Raw genomic sequence first — 20,219 nt, 5'->3', positions numbered from 1 at the left:
CGTTACCTTAAATCGAGGCCCGCGGGGGGGCGGCGGTCTGCGGCGGCTGTCTGAGCGCGATCGAGGACGCTGAGAAGTCTGAGTTTGTTGAGCTGGGCGCTGTGAAGAGGCTTGTGCAGGAGGCTGATCACGTGAGCGGCCTGCAGAGGAGCTAGCGCGACGAGGCAGAAAGAGATTCATGGCTTGTGTGGCTTTTTGGACCTCTGAAAACCGGTCAATGATACCACTCACCGCGGAGCCGAAGAGACCGGATGGAGAGAGTGGTGCGTTGAGGAACGTAGAGCGCTCTGCTTCTCCCATGTCGGCTGGCGTTAACCACAGATATCTCTCGGTCACAGTCAGCACGGCCATGCACTTCCCTATAGCTTGGGCTGCAGCTTTGGTAGCGTGGAGGGCGAGGTCCGTAGCACTCCGTATGTCTGCAACCACCTCTGGATGCCTACTTTCCTCATCCCACTCCCGCAGAAGGTCCGCTTGGAGGATCTGTAGGACGGCCATAGAGTGCAGAGCGGATGCAGCTTGGCCGGCGGCGGAATAGGCGCGGCCAACACAGGCGGAAGTTGTTCTGCAGGCCTTAGACGGGAGCACTGGTTTAGACCGCCATCTCGCGGAGGGCGGGCAAAAGGTGTGCTGCTACCGCATCCTCGACCGGAGGGATGGAAGAGTAGCCCTTCTCAGTGGCGCCGTCCACCGAAGCAAGAGAGGTGGAGACGTGGGATCGGACCCTGGCCGAGAAAGGCGCTGCTCCATGATTTGGAAAGCTCGGCGTGGAGTTCCGGCAGGAAGGGAGCGGCCCGGTAGCGGGTGCTGCGCGGGCGGCGGCTCTGTAGAAAGCAGCCGTCGAGTCTGTTGGGTGCCTGCTCAAGGGCGGTGACCACTCGAGCCCGAGGCGGTCGACGGCCTGTGTGAGGAGGCGTGTTAGTTCCCCTTCGACTCGGCGCGGGTCCTGCTGGATTCCTGGGCCGAGGAGGAGGCGTGTGAGCCTGACCACTCCTCGCTGTCCGAAGCCATGATGGAACAGCCCTTATCCTCCGCTTCTTCGTCCGAGATGGCAGCAGAGCAGCCGCCGGCGGCAACTGCGCGTCCCGGGTGGGCGGGGAGGGTGAAGGCGATGCTCGAGGGATGGGCTCCGGCGAGGCAATCGCTTCTACCATTGTTTCCGGCAGCCTTTGAGAGCGGCGCTTTTTTCTGCACGGCTGAACGGAAGGCGGCGCGGCGGCTTCGGCCCTGAGCGCTTCGAGTCGAGCCCGCAGGGTCGACATCGGCAGCTCCTCGCAGAGATCACATCCACCTTCGGCGAGGGCGAGCTCTGCATGCCCCAGTCCCAGGCAGAGAGCGCAGATGATGTGGCGGTCTCCGGTGCTGAGAGGAGCGCGGCATGAGGCGCAAGTGGAGCGAGGCATCTTAAAAAGACGCTCAGTACTCTTTTGTGAAGTTCTTAAGAACTAGCTTGCTTTTAAAAGGATACGTCGCCGGATGGCGTAGCTCGCAGGACGGCTGAAGGTGGCGAAGACGGCCGGCTTCTTCGAGCGCTGTCCACGCTTGCTTGATGCCCCTCGAACGGCGACGCGGCTTCCAGTTCAGTGATGCGAAGAGCTTCGCTGAAGAGATGAAAATCAGGGTTCTAGCCTACGAACTACGCTTATATGCACTCTAGTCACGCCCATTTTGGCGGGCTTTGATGCAGTGAGCGCGGACGCCTCTCATTGGATCGCGAGTTCGCCCAAGCTCGTCTATAGGCTGCAGCAGTTGCCGCAGAGCAACCTATGAGCTCGCTAGATAGCCCGCTCAAGGTCTGCAGCTGCCGCACTGCGTTGACAATGGATACAAAAATTAAGGATAATTTTTTGGCTTCAATATCTCAGAAAAGATGAATCTTTCCGTAGCGTAAGCTAGCTTACGCAATACGAGAGAACCTCTCGTAAGAGAACTTCTTGCACAAAATAAATTCAAGCACTTTCAAGGACCTGTATCTATGTATGTTTATTTTCAAGAACTTTCCAGGGCCTTGAATTAAATTTTTCAGATTCACAAACTTTCAAGGATTTCAAGGACCCGTGGGAACCCTGATATATATAGGCCTATATATATATTTATAGCATGCAGTTTATCAAGAATAATGATTGATCAAACCAGACAAATTTCCATTTGGCGTTTTAATTCCACATTTCAAAGTACAGTAACTGTCAATGAAACAAGATGTCAGATCGCTGAAATATAAATAACAGAAAAATACAAACATTATATATATACACACACACACAAAAGAACATGCAGGTTTCCAATTTCTTTTTTTTATTTTTTTTTTAAAAACTATTGTAACACAATAATTGTTAATAATATAAAGAGGTCAGCTCTGGGATGAAAAGAATTACCAGTAAACACAAGCAATGAGGATATTTGGTACCAAAGAAAGTGCAGGATACCAAATAAATTGAGGTATAACAAGTCATTTCTAACAATAGGTTAAGTGGTAATAATTTAGAGTAAAGCTCTGGAGTAGAATATACCATTATAACTGCAATGCTGACCTGTGGCACAAGGATTTACAAGCTATATTTAACAATAGAATAACAGTTAAGCACTGTGATGGAATGAAAGTAGAATTTTTGGTACTAGTTAATGTGCAATATCAAGTATCAGAGGTATGAAATAGGATTTACAAACTATAATAGAATCGTTAAGCACTGATGGAATGAAATAAGCCAATACTAAAGTCACGGTAAGTAGAATATTTGATACCAGATAATGTGCAGATATCAAGTATTAGATGTATAATCTAGGACTACAAGCTATATTTAAAAATAGAATAGTTAAGCACTGTAACAATGAAATAAGCAGCAAATTGTATATGAAATAATTGAGATCTTTGGTATCAAGGAATGTGCAGGATAACAGGTATAATATACATTTTGACATTCAACTTACACATGACAACAAGTGGGAATAAATATAATTAACAGCAGAAAATCTGGCTGTAGAGAACACAGCCAATCAGAATGTCTGGAGAGGTTGGGGACTGTGTGGCGTAGTGGGCTAAGAATCACCGGTTTTCCCCGACCTCCAGAATGAGGCAGTGCAAATTGGCATATCTTCAGTGATTCCTCGTGCGCCTGTATAAAAGGACAAACCGTCCCATATTCATCCAAGGAGCTGCCCTCAAAGCAGGGTCACGAGAGAAAAAAAAAAAATAAATAAAATTTCCACAGTGAACAGTGTGGATTGGGTGAGTGTAGTCTGACACTTTTAGCAGGCTTTTTTAGGGGTCTTGATGTTACTGACTGCAGGATAAAGAAAGGGTTCCAGTTGTCAGTGATGCTGGGGTGTCAGTAGTCAGCCTAGGTTTAAGGGGTCGGCTGTGGGTCCCTCTCAGCTGTGCGGCGCCTTTTTCCACCTTCATGTTCAGATGCTCCTTTCAGGTAACGCGTAACGTTAACCTGGATCGCCTCATCAGTGGCATCCTGGGTTGCCGGGTTCTTCCGGATGGCTCCTGTAGAAAATAAAGATCTGTCATTCCATTTGAATGGCATAAGGTCATACACATGTACTTAAATATAAAAAAAATATCCAACTTACTTTGAACAATGGTCTTCAGGAACATGTCTCTAAAACATGCTTTATCCCCTACACCAGTCCAGGTTGTACTGATGGAAAGGTGATTAGAGAAGATACTCTGAAGCATTCACACACGGTTGTCTTTATGTCCCTCCCACATTTGATTGCCAAAAACCGAAGCTGAAAATACAAAAAAAACATGTTACAAATTACATTTCTCTGAAGCTTCTCATAAATTTAAAATGTGACAGGCTGTGGATTCAGACTGTAGAATATGCAGTGTACGATCTTAATTTTACTTTATAGATTACCCTATACCGTTATAAACGAAATCGGCACACTTACAAATCGTTGCTGGAGCTCTTTATCCTGCCTCAAACTGTTGTCAAGCAACGCCAAATCTTCCTGGGTGTCCAGGGGGGAGTAACAGATCCCCTGGCAGGGATAACTCTCCAACCGACACATTGGCACTGAAACGTTGCAGCATAGCATTTTGTCGTCCATGCTACGCACAACATCGCCAAATTCCAAGACGTCGCAGCATTAGGGTTTGATCTGCACCTACAGGGGTTCCCAGAATAAAAGAATAAAGTAGTCAGTCCTGGTCCTTCAACTACTAAACTATGACATTTATATCTAGGTCTACTACATGTACAGGTGGCCCCAGTGGGAATTAAACCAACAACCACAGGTGTTGTTTGCAAGTTGTACCTGATTGCCCAGTGCGAGCAAATGTCTTCAACATTGTCCCACTTGCTTCACCTGCTCTTGAAGTGAACCGCTGTCATTTGGGAAGTAACAATATATTGATTAGCAATACACTAAATATAACCACAATTATCATACCAGTAACTTTCCCTGTAATTTCTATCCACAGTATGTTATGCATGGCATACAAGTTCATAATGAAGAACCCTTATGATAACATCAATTTCATTTTTTTTCTTTGAAGCAGAATATTTGTTTGTAAAAGGGGAGGAAAAAGAAAATAAAGAAATTTTGGTATACAGATTTTGGTTGATATATCATACTGTACAGTGAAATGTGCTATTGTTATATCCCTACTCACCTGAAGGACGGATAGATCAGGCAAATCTCCAGTCAGGCCTTTGTAGAGTGTGTGCTCCTGCATATACACAGGTATTTTAATTCAAACATGCAACATATTGTAATAAATCTACAATATTCAGCCTTTACCTTACACCCTCGGTTGTTGCTCTACACTTTTATTATATTAAATACTTATTTATATAGCTTGCTCACTGTATAATCATGATAGCCTAATACTTATAACACAAGATTGCATCTTAAACGAATGACTGAGTTGAAAACTTGAATAAGAACGCATTTTACACAGAGGGGACCAGCTAGGAAACTTACCTGCCTACAATAACTGTTTTCATTTGAGTTACATTAATCATGAATAACCTTAGCCGAGTCCCCAGGAACATCGGGCTATTAAAGTAACAAGCCTATAACTGCGGTCTTATTAATTCTAGCTTCACCATACACTCAAACTGTGAGGTTTATCTGCTTTCCTTATGGACCTGAAGCACAATGCCCTGACAGTGACTTCACCGGTGTCCTGATCTTTATTAGAAACTGAGAGGAGACCAAGTTAATATAATTGATATCACAATTATCACAAAAATTAACAAACAGTCTGCTTTAAAACTAAGAAAAACAAGCTTCTATACTAACGTTACATTAAAAATGAACACGTGGCGAACTAGCTTAGCCGCTATATGCCGGCACACCACATTAGATTAAAATACTTACCCTTGTAGTTGTGCAGATAACTTCGATATGTAGAGTTTAAAGCCCTTGTCCCTCTTGCTTGTCGGAGCAGGGGATCAGGCATCAACAATGCGATGAACATCGCTGACGCGTATTTTCGGAAGATTCTGGAGACATCGAGTAAAAACCGACATTTTGGGCGACGCGCAAGTAAACCGGAAACAGATATGGCGACAGCGGAACTTCACTGTTCAGTTTTTGCCATGTGTTTTAGCAATACATATTTAACATTTATAATGCGTTTAGATATTTTTTATTGCCTTTACAGGGACTTTAACACTTTCTTAAACATTTGTACAGGTCATAATTGCAAAACCTGTAAAAGGTAAAATAACAAAAAAAAAAAATAGAGGTTGGAAAAAATGTAGACATAAACGAAATTTCTGCACAACTGTGAAACTAGAGGATAAACTCAATGAAAAAGCGAAATTATCCTTCACATCAAAACAGGGATTTTCATGTTTATGATAGATATCACCGTGGTTGCAAATTAATAAAAAAAATTCAAGTATACCCGATATTTTGGCCATGTTGCAGATGTCTTTCACTGTTCACTGATAGTCAGGCATTCGTGAAAATTCTAACTTAATCAATTTATTCTGCTAAATTGTTCATACCATGAATTAAATATCTATTTTAAAACCTAATCAGAATCATAAAGATATTTATTGCCAAGTAAGTTTTACAAAAGGAATTATTTTTGGTTTATTGGTGCATGTCTCAAATGCGCAGCAATCAAAGAAATGTAAACAATTTTCAAGTGCATAAAATAATTCAATATATTTTACAAATATTACTGTATAATCGCTTCAGAGTTTCAAAGTAATTTAAATGTCATTTCCTAAACCTTACCTTATCATGGAATCAAGAGTCAAGCCTCCGTTATAAACCCTAATGGCTTTGGAGCAAAAAATAATAATAGCCAACATGGCTGGTCGATTTTGAGAGTAGAAATCCTTGCATTTCAAAGCGGCTTGCCGCCAGCCGCCCGCCGTCGATCAGCTGGAGGCAAACGCCAGAGAAAATGAAGCGGGTGGCCCGCATGTCGCAAGAAATGGGAGTGAAGAATTCGCCGGCAAACGCTTCATCCCCGCCAGTGGGATGCACCTATAGCCGACAGCTTAGGGACGGCGGCAAAAAGAAGCCGTGCGGATATTTTTTTCTATCTGGGAAATGGGCGTGACGAATTTGGCGGCAAACGCTTCATCCCCGCCAGTGGGACGCACCTATAGCCGACAGCTTAGGGACGGCGGAAAAAAGAAGCCGTGCGGATATTTTTTGCTATCTGGGAAATTGCTATTAGTCAATTAATGGGGAGATAATCGAAATCGAATCGGACTGAATAAAAAAAATTAATCGTTAGATTAATCGATGCATCAGAAAAATAATCACTAGATTAATCGTTTATCCCAGCACTAAACACACTTGAAGCGCCGACACGAAAGCACATTCGTCTGCTGGCAAGTTACGGAACATTTCTTCATTGTTTATCCCTGAGCATCCTTAAATTGTGTGTGTGAACTGTTAAAAGTGTAACTGGAGACAGAACAGGAAAAGAACATCTGGTATTATTTAATCTTTTTTTTTTTGTTTGTTTTTTTTTGCACTACAAAGGCCTTTTTATGGTCCATACGTTAGAAGTCAGAAGGCACTTAAGTTAATTTATGATTTGCTGTCTATCTGAACCAAATAAATAAAAGCTAACTTTCGCATAGCATCATATTTTTTCATATTTTTCACATCGTATTGCACTGAATCGCATTGTGTTGAATTGAATAGAAATAGGATCGCACTGCATCGTAATAGCCAACGTATCGCATCGCATAGCCGTTTCATATGCATCGTTAATGTATCGTATCGTTCTCAGTTATGGAGATGCACATCCCTACCATGCATGTCCATTACCCTTTAAACCTCAAGCCAAAAGGCCAAAAGAGCGCAAATTCAAAACAGGAAAATTCAACATCTGTCGACAGCCCCCTCCCATCCCCCAGCAGGGAGGAAAGTGAATTATCAAGAAATCTCAACAAACAACCCTGATGGTGTGCTTGATCAGTTGTGCAGGGAAATGCATTAAGAGAATTCCACAGCACAGTAAGGTGAATTAATGATGCATTCAGTTACAAAGATGCTGCCAAGATCTAAATAAAATGCACTGGATCTGCATCTTTTACAGTGTTTTCAATAATGCAGTAACAATTTGAACCTCGAGAACCTAAATTATGTGTGCAGGGTTGCTAGTATTACAACTAATATCAATTTACAATCAATTAAGGATATAAAAACTGTAATTCTGAAAAAGAGAAACATGTAATTTAATCTCTAGGAACCTATTTGATTCCTGGACCTTGAGGTGATTTCATTCAATAATGCAAAGTTCACAAGAAAGCCGTGCAAAGAATTAAGGTTAAGAAAAGAAGAAATAATAGGCCTACTTATAAATCCCCGTTTGGTTGGATTATTTTTTTTTCTTTTTTGCAAAGGTTTGCAAGGGACAGCAAATGCCCAACGCGTGCTACTTTTCTCCCATCATTCATTTGCATAGACTCTCAAAACTTAATGTAACGAGTTGATTTATCAATGCACCACAATACAGCATGCAGTAGTGATTGCTTGCAATAAAATATAATTTTCGACTATAAAAATAGAAACCACACAAAGTTAAAACTTTCAGGAAGAACTACGACAGGGAAGAAGGTAAATAAAAAAATCGAAACTCATACCTGCAAAAGTTGCGAGAAAGATGGACATCACCAAGAAACGTGTTGTAATCCTTATTAGATACATCCTGACTGTGAACATTCCTCTTATACAACTGATACTGGTGGACCCTGGATTCAGTGTGTTACAACTCCCAAACCGCTCCACAAGTGATAACAGAGTATCTGTGTGCGACGAATTTGCGTTTTTTCGAAAGTCTCAAGTGTGCTGTGAATGAAACGTCTGTTTTTGATGGCTCATTTGCAAAATAACAGCGCGTTTCATCCCGCTCAATCGATAGGTATTTGTCGACTGCCACTGATCCTCAAGCGTCCCAGAAGTTTCCAAATTCAAAACTGAGCGAGGAACTGCATCTCCTCATGAAGTGGGATGGATCCTTCAAAAGGGAGGGAAATGAAATTAGACGAATCCTACTACAATGAAGGTAAAACTCATGAATATTAATTATCTAATTAAATCTGTCACCCTGTAGACCTACCGGATTTGAATCGCTACAAGAGTCTCTGGCGTGTTAATTTGGTCGCGTAACAGGACGCTCCATGAAAGTTACCAGGCAACGTTAGCATGACTAATTAATATTCATTAGCTAGTTATTTAACCATAGGAGGAGTGGTAAACTGAAGAGCAATGAGATTGGAATTTCGATTAAAAAAAATCTACTGTCGAAACACATATCAAACTGTCATATATCACAGTTAACTATATTTGCCTCAGTATATGGGCGACCCTTGCCTCTCCAAGGACGATTCTAAAGAGAAGTTGTTTTTTTAGAATATAAAAAGGTATTATTAAATGTGTTTGTAAAAATTTTCCATAGGTTCTCTATTTTGGGCTTGTCCCCAACCCAGACTTTTTAGCCTCTCCTCTATAATAATTTTGTAGGGTTAACACCATTGAAACCATTTCTTTGCAATTTTTCCTAAGAATTTAGTCATTTTAATTTGGTATTTGTGTGTGTAAAAATGAATAATTCCTCAATAATGTATTTGTCATCACACCAAGCATTTTGAGAGCTACTGAGAAGTATTATGATAGAAACATTTTAGATGTGGGGAGCACTCACATCAGAGTGAGTTTGAAGATCTGAAATGTAAATTCATTTTTACATTTTTACATCATGATCGGTGTAGTTTAATTTAGTCTCATTACCAAACCAGTTACTTTGAGAATTGTTATTCAGCAGCAATCAATTTATTTTCATTTGTATAAATTCTAAGAATATTTACTGCTAGCTAACCTGTTGTGTTAGCAAGTCCAATGCTTATCAAAAAAACAATTTAAAAAAAAGTGACAATAGAGATTGCCACCACACATTATACCAAAATCCACTTAGTGAATCAAGGCCATGATCAGATTTTTATTGCAGGACATGGATATTTATTTTTCAATATTTCTAGTCAAGAGCCCATCATTGAAGAATAATCCATAGACAGACACAGATTAAAAGTGATTAAAAAATTACAACACAGTGGAATGTAAACATTTTTATAAAGGCTGAAATGCATTTATTTTTTCAATTTGATTTAAAAATAAAAAAGCTAAATTTTGAAACTAGAGCAAATTTGATGTCTGATGAGCATGAACAAGTTTAAGCTAATGACCAAGTGCACTTACAATGTTACTAGAACAAGTTGACAACTGAGAAAGAGTAGAAATAAGAATCATTTTTGACAGTGCAATCCTAAAACTGCCATCAAAAAGACAATTCAACATCGGGCTGGTGTCTAGTGCTAGGATCTCTGATGGGGGTGGGGCACCTGGTAGTTTTGCCATCAGTCCGGGGGAGGAGATCCCTTGATCAATTTGCTGACAGTCAGGGTTGGGGCAAAAAATATGTGAAGGTGTATACTTATTTTTTTAATTATATGTTTGTCTATTATAATTACATTTTAACTTTTTGAAAATATAAAGTCTACTTTCTATCAATTAATATTATTTCTTGAAATTGAATATATGCTAATGAAGAGCAGTCAATGTTTGAAATAATGTGTACAATTTACAATACCATTAAGTTTACATTCATTTGTATAACAAACACTATAATGGTACTGTCACTAAGATTTTAATGTGCATCTCACAGACTTGAACAGCTGTTTCTGTACATTCATTAACGAGAGAAGCCTCTTTTTTCACATCCGTGCCATTTGAGATTCAAATTAATATTTATTTTTAATTTTTTACCATACTGTAAACAAAAGAAAGGATATTAAAAAGACACATTATTCAATAGACACACATTACACAGAAGAAATGGTCTGTTTTAATCTCAAGCACTTTTCATTAAAACAAGACAATTTTCCAGGTATTCCAGTACTTGAACTAAATTCAAGCACTTTAAGCAATTAAAGGACCTTGTGTGAACCCTGTAACCAGTGTAGGAGACAAAAACCACAGTAGAGGTCAAATCAAGCGATAGAGAGATTACAATGTTTGATGGGTTATTCCATTTATGGTCACATGGACAGAAAACAATATTTCAAATTTCTAAACATCAAGTTTAGCCTCGAAAGGTTTTGTCATTTTTGGTTCGCGATATATAGAAATTAGATATATCGCCCCATCCCTAACATTGAGCATTCATCATCACGTTCTGTTGTAAATAATAACACATAATAACTTCGCTTTTCTTTTCATAGGTTTTGTTTAGTTTTTGTTATGACGGAGTACACGTCAAGTGTTTCACGTTCTGTTAACTGAACATCTGTGGCCGAATCAGCTTTTTTTTTATGGGAAAAATGGAAGGAAATTGAACTTACCCTTGTAGTGCAAGTTTGCATTTGTTTCTCAAATTGTTGAAAATACCTTGTGAGAGAAAATTTTGTTAAATATGTATTGCACATGAGAAGCCTTGCAAATGTGTGAATTGCAAACATAGCTAGCTATGTCAGCTTAATTTCATGCATCGTGGGCATTAGGAAATAAGTTAGAACACAATTTATAATGCAACGAAACTTGCAAGGGCATGCACTACTGTCTTTGTTAAGTACAGTATATGGCAGGGACCAATTAGAACCCACAAAAGAGCCCACACCTGAAGCTGCGTTCACACTGCCAGCGACTTTGTCGCTGCAGGTCGCCAGTGGCTGGCGGTGAAGTCGCTAGTGGGCGTTCCCACTAATGGTTGCCTAGTAACGTTTATAAATGACATTCACGGATGTCATTCCATTGCTGTTGACAGCGAATCTCTTTTCTTGCCGCTAAAAACAAACATTTTGGAGGGAAAAGACTAAATATAAATGGAATCAGTACATAAAATGCTTTATATCAAAGATGAATGAGAAACAAGGTGTGCTGTTTGCCATAGCGGCTGTTTATCGGGGTGAAAATGCAAATGCTGGTCTGTCTGGGTCCACAAAATCCGCATTTCCATGCAGTATTTTTCTTTAAAATGTCCTTGTACGTGGGAAGAGACATATCATAGAGCACTGGAAAATTTCTAACAGCAAGAATTAGCCTTTCATCCATCTTTCCGTTACTGCAGGAGATGAGAGAGAGAGAGAGAAGGATCACGTGAGCTCTCCCGTCTTCTCTCCTATTGGCTGTCGCTTCCTTAAGTCGCTCTTCATTTGAATAAAGTTGAACTTGTCTCAACTTTGTCGCATCGCTGGACACGCCCACATCTAGTCGCCAACGGTCGCGAAAGCTCGTGTCGCCGGAAGTCGCTGTGCTCTCATTGAAAATGAATGGGATGGAGTCGCTGTCGCGCGCGATGCCGCTGGCAGTGTGTACGCACCTTATCCATCCATCCATCCATCGTCAACCGCTTATCCTGTGTACAGGGTCGCGGGGGGCTGGAGCCTATCCCAGCTTGTACGCACCTTAAGTCTCTGTAAATTTATGTTCATTAGAATTGCCGATGGTCCCTCCTTCGATGCAAGTTTGGTTTCTTAATAAAGTAATAGCACGGCTCTCATCAACAAGATGCACGATTTAAGTGTCATTCATGTCTGTAGCAGAGTCACGAGTTACATTTGTAGGTTTAAAACCTCTTCCCAATCCTGTAAAATTAGCCTAAAACGCCTAATCAAGGCATACCCAAAGTAAATTTAAAGCTGTTCTTGAACCGTTTGGAGTACATGCATGGTTTTGGTCACATTTGAAAGGGGACACTCTGACGTTTTTTCCCCAGCAGACAGAATTACTGTAAGTGCTACTGATTCTGAGTAATAGAAGTTTGAACACAATGAAATAGAAGTTTTTTTTTTCCGCCTGAAATTTTTTTTGCATACAGATGCCTGCAGATGACTATAACTTGTAGCTATTTAAAAAGATTTTCTTTTTAAATGAAAACAAAAATAAATAAATAAATCACAGCCTTTGCCATGACACTCAAAAATGAGCACAGGTGCATCCTGTTTCCACTGATCATCCTTGAGATGTTTCTACAACTTGATCAGAGTCCAGCTGTGGTAAATTTAGTTGATTGGACATGATTTGGAAAGGCACACACCTGTCTATATAAGATCCCAAAGTTAACAGTGCATGTCAGGGCACAAATTGAGCCATGAAGTTCAAGGAATTGTCTGCAGACCTCCGAGACAGGATTGTATCGAGGCACAGATCTGGGGAAGGGTACAGAATTTCTGCAGCATTGAAGGTCCCAATTAGCACAGTGGCCTCCATCATGTGTAAATGGATAGAGCTGGTCACCCGGCCAAACTGAGCTATCGGGAGAGAAGCGGCCTTAGTTAGGGAGGTGAGCAAGAACCCGATGGTCACTCTGACAGATCTCCAGCGTTTCTCTGTGGATACAAGAGAACCTTCCAGAAGAACAACCATCTCTGAAGCACTCCACCAATCAGGCCTGTATGGTAGAGTGGCCAGACGAAAGCCACTCCTCAGTAAAAAAACACATGACAGCCCATCTGTAGTTTGCCAAAAGGCACATGAAGGATTCTCAGACCATGAGAAAAAAAATTATCTTGTCTGATGAAACAAAGATTGAACTTTTTGGCCTGAATGGCAAGCGTCATGTCTTGACGAAACTAGGCACCGCTCATCACCTGACCAATACCATCCCTACAGTCAAGCATGTTGGTGGCAGCATCATGCTGTGGGGATGCTTTTTAAGTGGCAGGAACTGGGAGACCAGTCAGGATCGAGGGAAATATGAATGCAGCAATGTACAGACACATCCTTGATGAAAACCTGCTCCAGAGCGCTCTGGACCTCAGACTGTGGCGAAGGTTCATCTTCCAACAGGACAACGACCCTAAGCACACAGCCAAGATAACAAAGGAGTGGCTATGGGACAGCTCTGTGAATGTCCTTGAGTGGCCCAGCCACAGCCCAGACTTGAACCCGATTGAACATCTCTGGAGAGATCTGAAAATGGCTGTGTACTGACGTGCCCCATCCAACCTAATGGAGCTTGAGTAGTCCTGCAAAGAAGAATGGGAGAAACTGCCCAAAAAAAAGCTGTGCCAAGCTTGTAGCATCATACACAAAAAGACTTGAGACTGTAATTGGTGCCAAAGGTGCTTCAACAAAGTATTGAGCAAATGCTGTGAACACATGAGATTTTTTTGTTTTTGTTTTTTATTTGTAATAAATTTGCTAATATTTCAAACACACTTCTTTCATGTTGTCATTATGGGGTATTGTTTGTAGAATTTTGAGGAAAATAATGAATTAAATCCATTTTGGAATAAGGCTGTATTATAACAAAATGTGGAAAAAGTGAAGCGCTGTGAATACTTTCATTTCCTTTTCACATGACTTTTAACACCCTTTTGCCTAAACATAGATAAAAAATTATTGATTTACAATATCAGCCATTACATTATATCAACAATATGCTTAAAGTCGTTTGATGATCCCTTAGGACATGCCCTCACTGCACAACAATCTTTGCCATCAATCGTGTTGATGTTGTAGCATGAATGTTTTACATTTCTGGTTCAAATAGTTAAATTACAGTTGCCCGGGAGAGCCAAAAGACAACACAATTAGCAAAGCACACAAAAGGATTCATTCTGTTGTGGCGTAATCTTATTGTGCTGTACCTTTTCTGTTGTGCTTGTGGTTGAACTGCAATGCACCTTACTGATCTCTGCCTGCATCACCTTGGTCTAATGATGGACTACACTCTTAAAATGGAATACATAGACTTTCAATTATTTGCCAACAAAAGCCAACATCGGCCAACTTAAAAAGGACAATGCATCAATGTAAACTTCTGCAGTTAATCCAGGCTGAACTTCAAAGACATTAGTCATTAAACTTACAGTTCACTGGCCCTTAACACTTACTTAGTTTACTAATTTTAAACTATGTGCCTGCACGGCACATAAATAACTAATATTGGCATTATATTCATGCTGGTTAGCCAGAGGGGAACTGGCACCAACAGTGAGCCTGGTTTCTCCCAAGGTTCTTTTTCTCCATTAAACAACATCCTATGGAGTTTTGTGTTCCTTGCCACAGTCGCCTTCAGCTTGCTTACTGGGGCTCTAAACACAATTATTATTTATTTATTAATTTTTATACACAATTGCAATAATTGCATATTTAATCAAACTACACAATGAACACTCTAAGACTTTATAGATATTATGGATTCATTTTCTGTTAATGCATGGTTTTCTGTAAAGATGCTTTGAAACGATGTGTTTTGTGAAAAGCGCTATACATATAAAATGACTTGACTTTTCTCTTATGCTGCGGTTTAGTTTGGTTGTGTTGTGGCTTTTCGTTTATGCAGTTGCATAATTTTGTTGTGTTGTGTTTTGCTTTTGTTATGTTGTGGTTTATTTTCATTGTGTTGTGGCTTTACTTTTATGCTGTTGTTTACTTTAGTTGTGATGTGGCAGTTTTGTGTTATGGCTTTTCCGTAGCGTGTGGCTTAATTTTGTTGTGATGTAGTGTCATTTTTTTGTGTAGAGGCTTTTTCGTTGCACTATGTGGATTAATTTGGATTTGTTGTTTATGTTTTCAGCTTTTTTTGCTTTTCCAATTTTATTGTGCTGTGCACCCCTGGGCCACCATAGAAAATAAATTAAAATTAGGTGAAAATATTGGTTGTTACAAATACTGTTAATGCTCCCTCAAGTATGGTTGGTTGAAGCACAGCACAGTTGATGTTGAATCACCTACATTACAAGATTATGTGTTAATAATATCAAACATGTTTGAAAATAGTGGCGCTTTTTCGTCAGCTCAAGATTGCATCACTGTATGACTCTGAGACTTGACATGCTTCACTGAGCTGAGCAAGCAGCGATTTAGCAACAAACATACTGTAGGTCTGCAAAAACAATATCACTCATTGTTGGCCCCGCATAATATAATCGAATATCATAACTAAATAATATTGCTGCTGAAATATAACAAATTTGAAGGTATTTCCAGGTATCTGGATCACAATTCAAAGCTATTAGATTAAATGAGGATAATTCTTCATTTATCTCCAGACTTATAATGCACATGTATCCAGATTAGTATATATAAATTAAAGGTTAATCTACAGATTATAAAACACATACGTCCAGAATAATACTAATAATCCTAACTAGAATAATAATAATAATAGTTTTCATTGGTCATTTAAACAATGACCTGAAAGCTAAAAGTTTCAGATTTACTGCTCTAAACATATTAGAATATATAAAACACATTTGTGCAATAAAATTCCTTGCTTACTGAATATGCACACACTGACAAGACACCAAATATTCAATATTGACAACAAAGATCAATTAAAGGCAATGTAAAAGTGTATGTTTAACACAATAGACCAATTACATTTGAGAAATCATGATTTACTTATTAGTCGTTTATCATACAAGATCATACATTTATCCACAAGATAATATTGCTTACATTGACCCCAAAATGTTCTGTGACTCCTCGTCCGTGTTCTACAAGCACTCCAAAAGACATGCTCTCCTCCAGAAAGATCCGTACTTTATATTTATACTTCAACTTCAGCTAGAAACAGAGATAGAGCCATTTAAAAACTTTACCCCATTGGGGAGAAATGCAACCAGTGCAATGCAACAGCAGTAATGTTTCAAACTGAAAAAACGATGCCCTACAGATTCAATCTAATCTGGTGAAATACCTAAATTCAATACAGATAACAAAGTTAGCTAAATTTAATTTATCCCATCCTCAAGACCCAAAACATACTCTACACCAGTAGCGTTTCCAGCCACACAAGTTCAATTTCATGTTGTTGCTTTCTGAAATGTGTTAAAAACACGATGTGCAAAACTAGTCCAATTAATGCTACTGCTACTAGTAGTCGGTGTTGGAAATACTAGTCAGCCACTAGTCATTTTCTACCTTTTATGTACAGATTTACTTTTTGATTTATATATTTTACAAAGACTATGCTCAAGTTACAGTCATGTTAACATTCCTTTTAAATAAATAAAAATACAACTATTGAAAAAGCTGATATCTGGAGTGGATGCGTTCAAACGTTCATTTTACAACAGGCATTGCATGCTTTTATAGTATATTTTTCAATATTCTAGTATGTTTCTTATATATCAAAATACTTATATGAGTTTCCTGGCCTTTGTGTGACCCAGGAGAGAGCATATGAGGTTACTAAAAGTGTTGATGCTGCAGAGGCCACAAAGAGCACCCAGCTGTAACAAAATAATGAGACTAAGGACCTTGAAGATAGACTAAAGCCAAGTTTCTACCAGTAAAAAGATATCAAAAGGCTCTGTGAGATAATGGTGGCAAATAGTATCCATTGGTTACAAAAATAACAAAGGGGCACAGAAATGAGGTAATACCAGATAACAAACTGTATAGAAGAGGAGGTTTTGGACTAAGACAGTCAGAACGGACAGCTGGCCGGTCTCATGTTTGTTGGTGTTCAATAAACTACAATTTTGGCATCTGGAACTCAAGACTCCGAGAGATTTCTTACAACTTAGAGAGATTCATCGCGATATTCCATGACATATCTTTGGCGCCCAACGTGGGGCTGGCATTGAGGTCAAGGGGGCAGAGGTCGCTGGTGGGACGGCTTGCACAAATCGCACAGAAACACCGGCGCCAGAAACTGAGGTAAGCATCTTTGCTTAAGGTGTTTTTGTGTGATCTGTGGTAGCGAGTCCCGGTAAGTGGCTTCCCTAAGACTTTTGCCAGTCCGGACATAGAATAATTTGAACTAATTGGCTAAAATAGAGGCGAGTTCCAGATTTCAAAAATAGGGGGTGGGATTGTTTAAAGAGAGTTTAAGAAAGTTTATTTGAAGAAGGTAGAAAAAGCCTGGGGTGAGTCGAGAAGCGTACGCGTGAAAATTCCCGGTTAGGTGCATTTATTCCAGGTTTTGCCAGAAGAGTGGCTGAAAATCCTGTACAGGTGAAAATCCTAACACGGGTGGAGAAGTGAAATTCGCGTAAAATTCCTCCAGGTGTTAGATTTAGTTATTTATTGAAGTGTTTGACGGAACCCGGACTGTGTAGAAAACGGGGAATTGTTGAACTATGTGCATGTTTGAGATAATGAATAATGTGCATGACTAACTATGTTGGTGCATGTGTGCTTGCGGTACTAAATGCGCTGTTGTTGTGTTTATTCAAATGCATGATTACAGTGTTGATGATGTATTGTGTGCAGAGGCAGAATAATACAGAGAATCAGGTGCACAAAGGAAATGCTAAATGAGAGCAAAAGTGGAAAATGAATTGAAACAGTCAATTGAATAAAACAATTGTTGAAAAAGTATAAAGACGCAAAATGGCACCTGCTTCTCTGATATCTCCCTGCCTTGCTCTCGCTCACTGGTCAGCTGAACGGACAGCTCTGTGAGTGAGGGGAAGGGGAGATTCAGAAGAGAAAAAAATAGAATAATTGGGAAAAAGATAAAGAAAAGGCAAAAAGTTTTCCATTACAGTGAACAAGACTAGAGAAAAATGCAGACACAAGCGAGTTTTGTAAAGTTGGAGATCAATGCAGATCTGAAGAGTGGGAGAGAATTGGAAAGAGCGCTGATAGAGTTAAAGGGAATCAGCGATCATTTTTGGAAAGAATCAGAGTACATAGATTACGCAGGGCAGAAGAGAAAATTAACTGTAAAAAAGAAGGAGTTAATGAGAACCTTAACTGAAGTGGTGAATTTAGGAGAAATAGAACAGGAGTGGCCATTTGTTAACTGGTTGAATGTTGCGGTTAGGAACATAGATCCTAAATTATTTGTGGATCACATAACTACACTCTGTAAAGCAGGCCATAAAGATGAGATAGATATATACAAGGGACATTTGAAAGTGTCAGTCAAGGAGGCGAATATTCCTTACTTGAAATCTGAAGTGGCACATTATTGGGAAACGTTGTTTTAAGAGGGCAGACTTGGATAGGGAAACATAGATATGCATGATATAAAGCAGAATGCAAAACTTAAGTGTGTATTGCTAATATAGACATAGATAATGATGCATTACTTATGTGAAAGCAATGTATTGCTCATGTTGAAATACATATGTAATCAAAAATGAAAGTATAATGCATGATAAAGCAAATAATTAGAAAAATGAATGCATTAGTTTAAACACTTGTGACCATGCTGTATGTATAAGAAATAAGTAATGTATAATCTTATTATCCAGTTTAGACTTTGTACCCAAGATGTATGTATAAGTAGTATGTGAGGTATAACCATGTTTTAAGAAAAGTTTTGTAATTCACAAAATAAGATTATACTAACAAACATAAACCATGAATAAACAAATAGTTGGTTTTGAGAAGAAATAAAGTGAAACCATATAAGCAATAAAAAGAAGGAACATAAGCAAATAATAAAATAAAAGAATAAGAGAAAATATAAGTTAAGAAAATAAAGAGGATAACAAAAAGAGTAAAAAGAAAGAAATAAAAGATAATAAATAAATATAAGGGGAAGAGATAAGAAATAAAAATAAGTATAATAAATATATAAATAAGTATTAGTAGTAATAAATATTTAGTTTATTTAGTTGGATGTTATCCAGAAGTATAGTTGATAAGACTCGGATAAATGAGCACAGTTGTTGATTTTTTCGTTCTCTCTCTCTTACAGTACACTGGAGACTGAGAGCTGGGGAAGAGAGAAGGGAGGGGCTGCTAGAGTGAGAATAGGGAGCTGTAAAGGGAGGGCTTTGAGCAGGCACAGAGAAACAGAACAATACTTTTTTTTTCCTTGTCTCAGTTTTCCTCCTGAAGCAGAAATCATAATGTGGAAATAAGATGTTACTGAATTTGAGAGGAGACTAACTGAGAGGAGAAAAGAAATCGAATTAAAAAGATTAATAACAGAAACACAGGGAATTAGTGATCATTTCTGGAGTTATGAACAAATTAAATACAGTCAAAAATGTTAAGGTGATTTTTAATAGGGAGAGTAAAGGAGAATTAGCACCAATGTAGAAATTGTCTTGAACAGAGACCCAAAATGGATGTGAACTCTGTGGGTGGAAGTACATGAGTTTTAATATAAAAAGAAGTAACAGATATAGCAATCAACCACTGTAAATAATGAGTGTTTTTTATGGAAATAAAGGAGAGGGATAAAAAGAGGAGAGCAAAAGGAGGGGCAGAAGTAATAGGTTTGTTTTAGTATAATACTTTTTTGAGAGCTCTGTGTTTATAAAGGCCTTGTGTTTGTAAAAAGTGTGAAAGGTTCTGTGTTTGTGAGAGAATCTGTGTTTGAAAGTATGGGAAGTATGACTGAAGTGTGATTGCGTATGGAAGTGTATGTTATATGAGCCCAATAAATATCAATCAAGATAGAGAGGTTGATCCTTTGCTGCATAACTAATGAGGAGTATGTATGAAATTTACATAAAAGAAAATCTGTTTAGACTATTTTCATCAATATAAGAGGCAGAAGAGATCTGATGATTAAAAACAAAGAGGGCACTTAATAAATATTATGATTGTAGAATGAAAACCAATGATAAAAAATATATGTATGTCTGTAAGTGTGTGTGTGTGTGCGTGTGTATGTGTGTGTGTGTGTGTGTGTGTGTGTGTGTGTGTGTGTGTATGTATAAGGATAAATATAATACAGTATAAACAAACAAATAGCTGTAAAACAAAAATGTGCATGAAATCAAAAAGTTAACTCTTAGTGGACTGGACAATGTTTATTCTTGGGCTGTTCTTTTCATGCCATGAATGAAGCCTGATGTAAGATTAACTAAACT

The 20,219-nt window shown here is 39.1% G+C and overlaps 2 long non-coding RNA genes and 1 pseudogene across 2 annotated transcripts; all 3 read right to left on the bottom strand.

Moving 5' to 3' along the window:
• Positions 1-2,492: 2,492 nt before the first annotated feature.
• On the bottom strand, positions 2,493-4,108 carry LOC127635977 (uncharacterized). The gene is made up of 3 exons (XR_007969533.1): positions 3,901-4,108; positions 3,577-3,735; positions 2,493-3,490 (listed from the first exon to the last, which is right to left on the bottom strand). It is a non-coding gene; the product is annotated as an uncharacterized LOC127635977 (long non-coding RNA).
• Positions 4,109-4,297: 189 nt separating this feature from the next.
• Positions 4,298-8,317, bottom strand: LOC127635978 (uncharacterized). Its single transcript, XR_007969534.1, has 3 exons — positions 8,076-8,317; positions 4,625-4,681; positions 4,298-4,336 (listed from the first exon to the last, which is right to left on the bottom strand). It is a non-coding gene; the product is annotated as an uncharacterized LOC127635978 (long non-coding RNA).
• Positions 8,318-15,861: 7,544 nt separating this feature from the next.
• The window catches only part of LOC127635490 (serine palmitoyltransferase 1-like), a 41,330-nt pseudogene continuing 36,972 nt past the window's right edge, over positions 15,862-20,219 (bottom strand).

Source organism: Xyrauchen texanus, chromosome 43 (assembly GCF_025860055.1).
Source record: "Xyrauchen texanus isolate HMW12.3.18 chromosome 43, RBS_HiC_50CHRs, whole genome shotgun sequence".
Classification (NCBI taxonomy): Eukaryota; Metazoa; Chordata; class Actinopteri; order Cypriniformes; family Catostomidae; genus Xyrauchen; species Xyrauchen texanus.
Note: the sequence above shows the minus strand (reverse complement) of the source record. Positions and strands in the feature narration are given on the sequence as shown.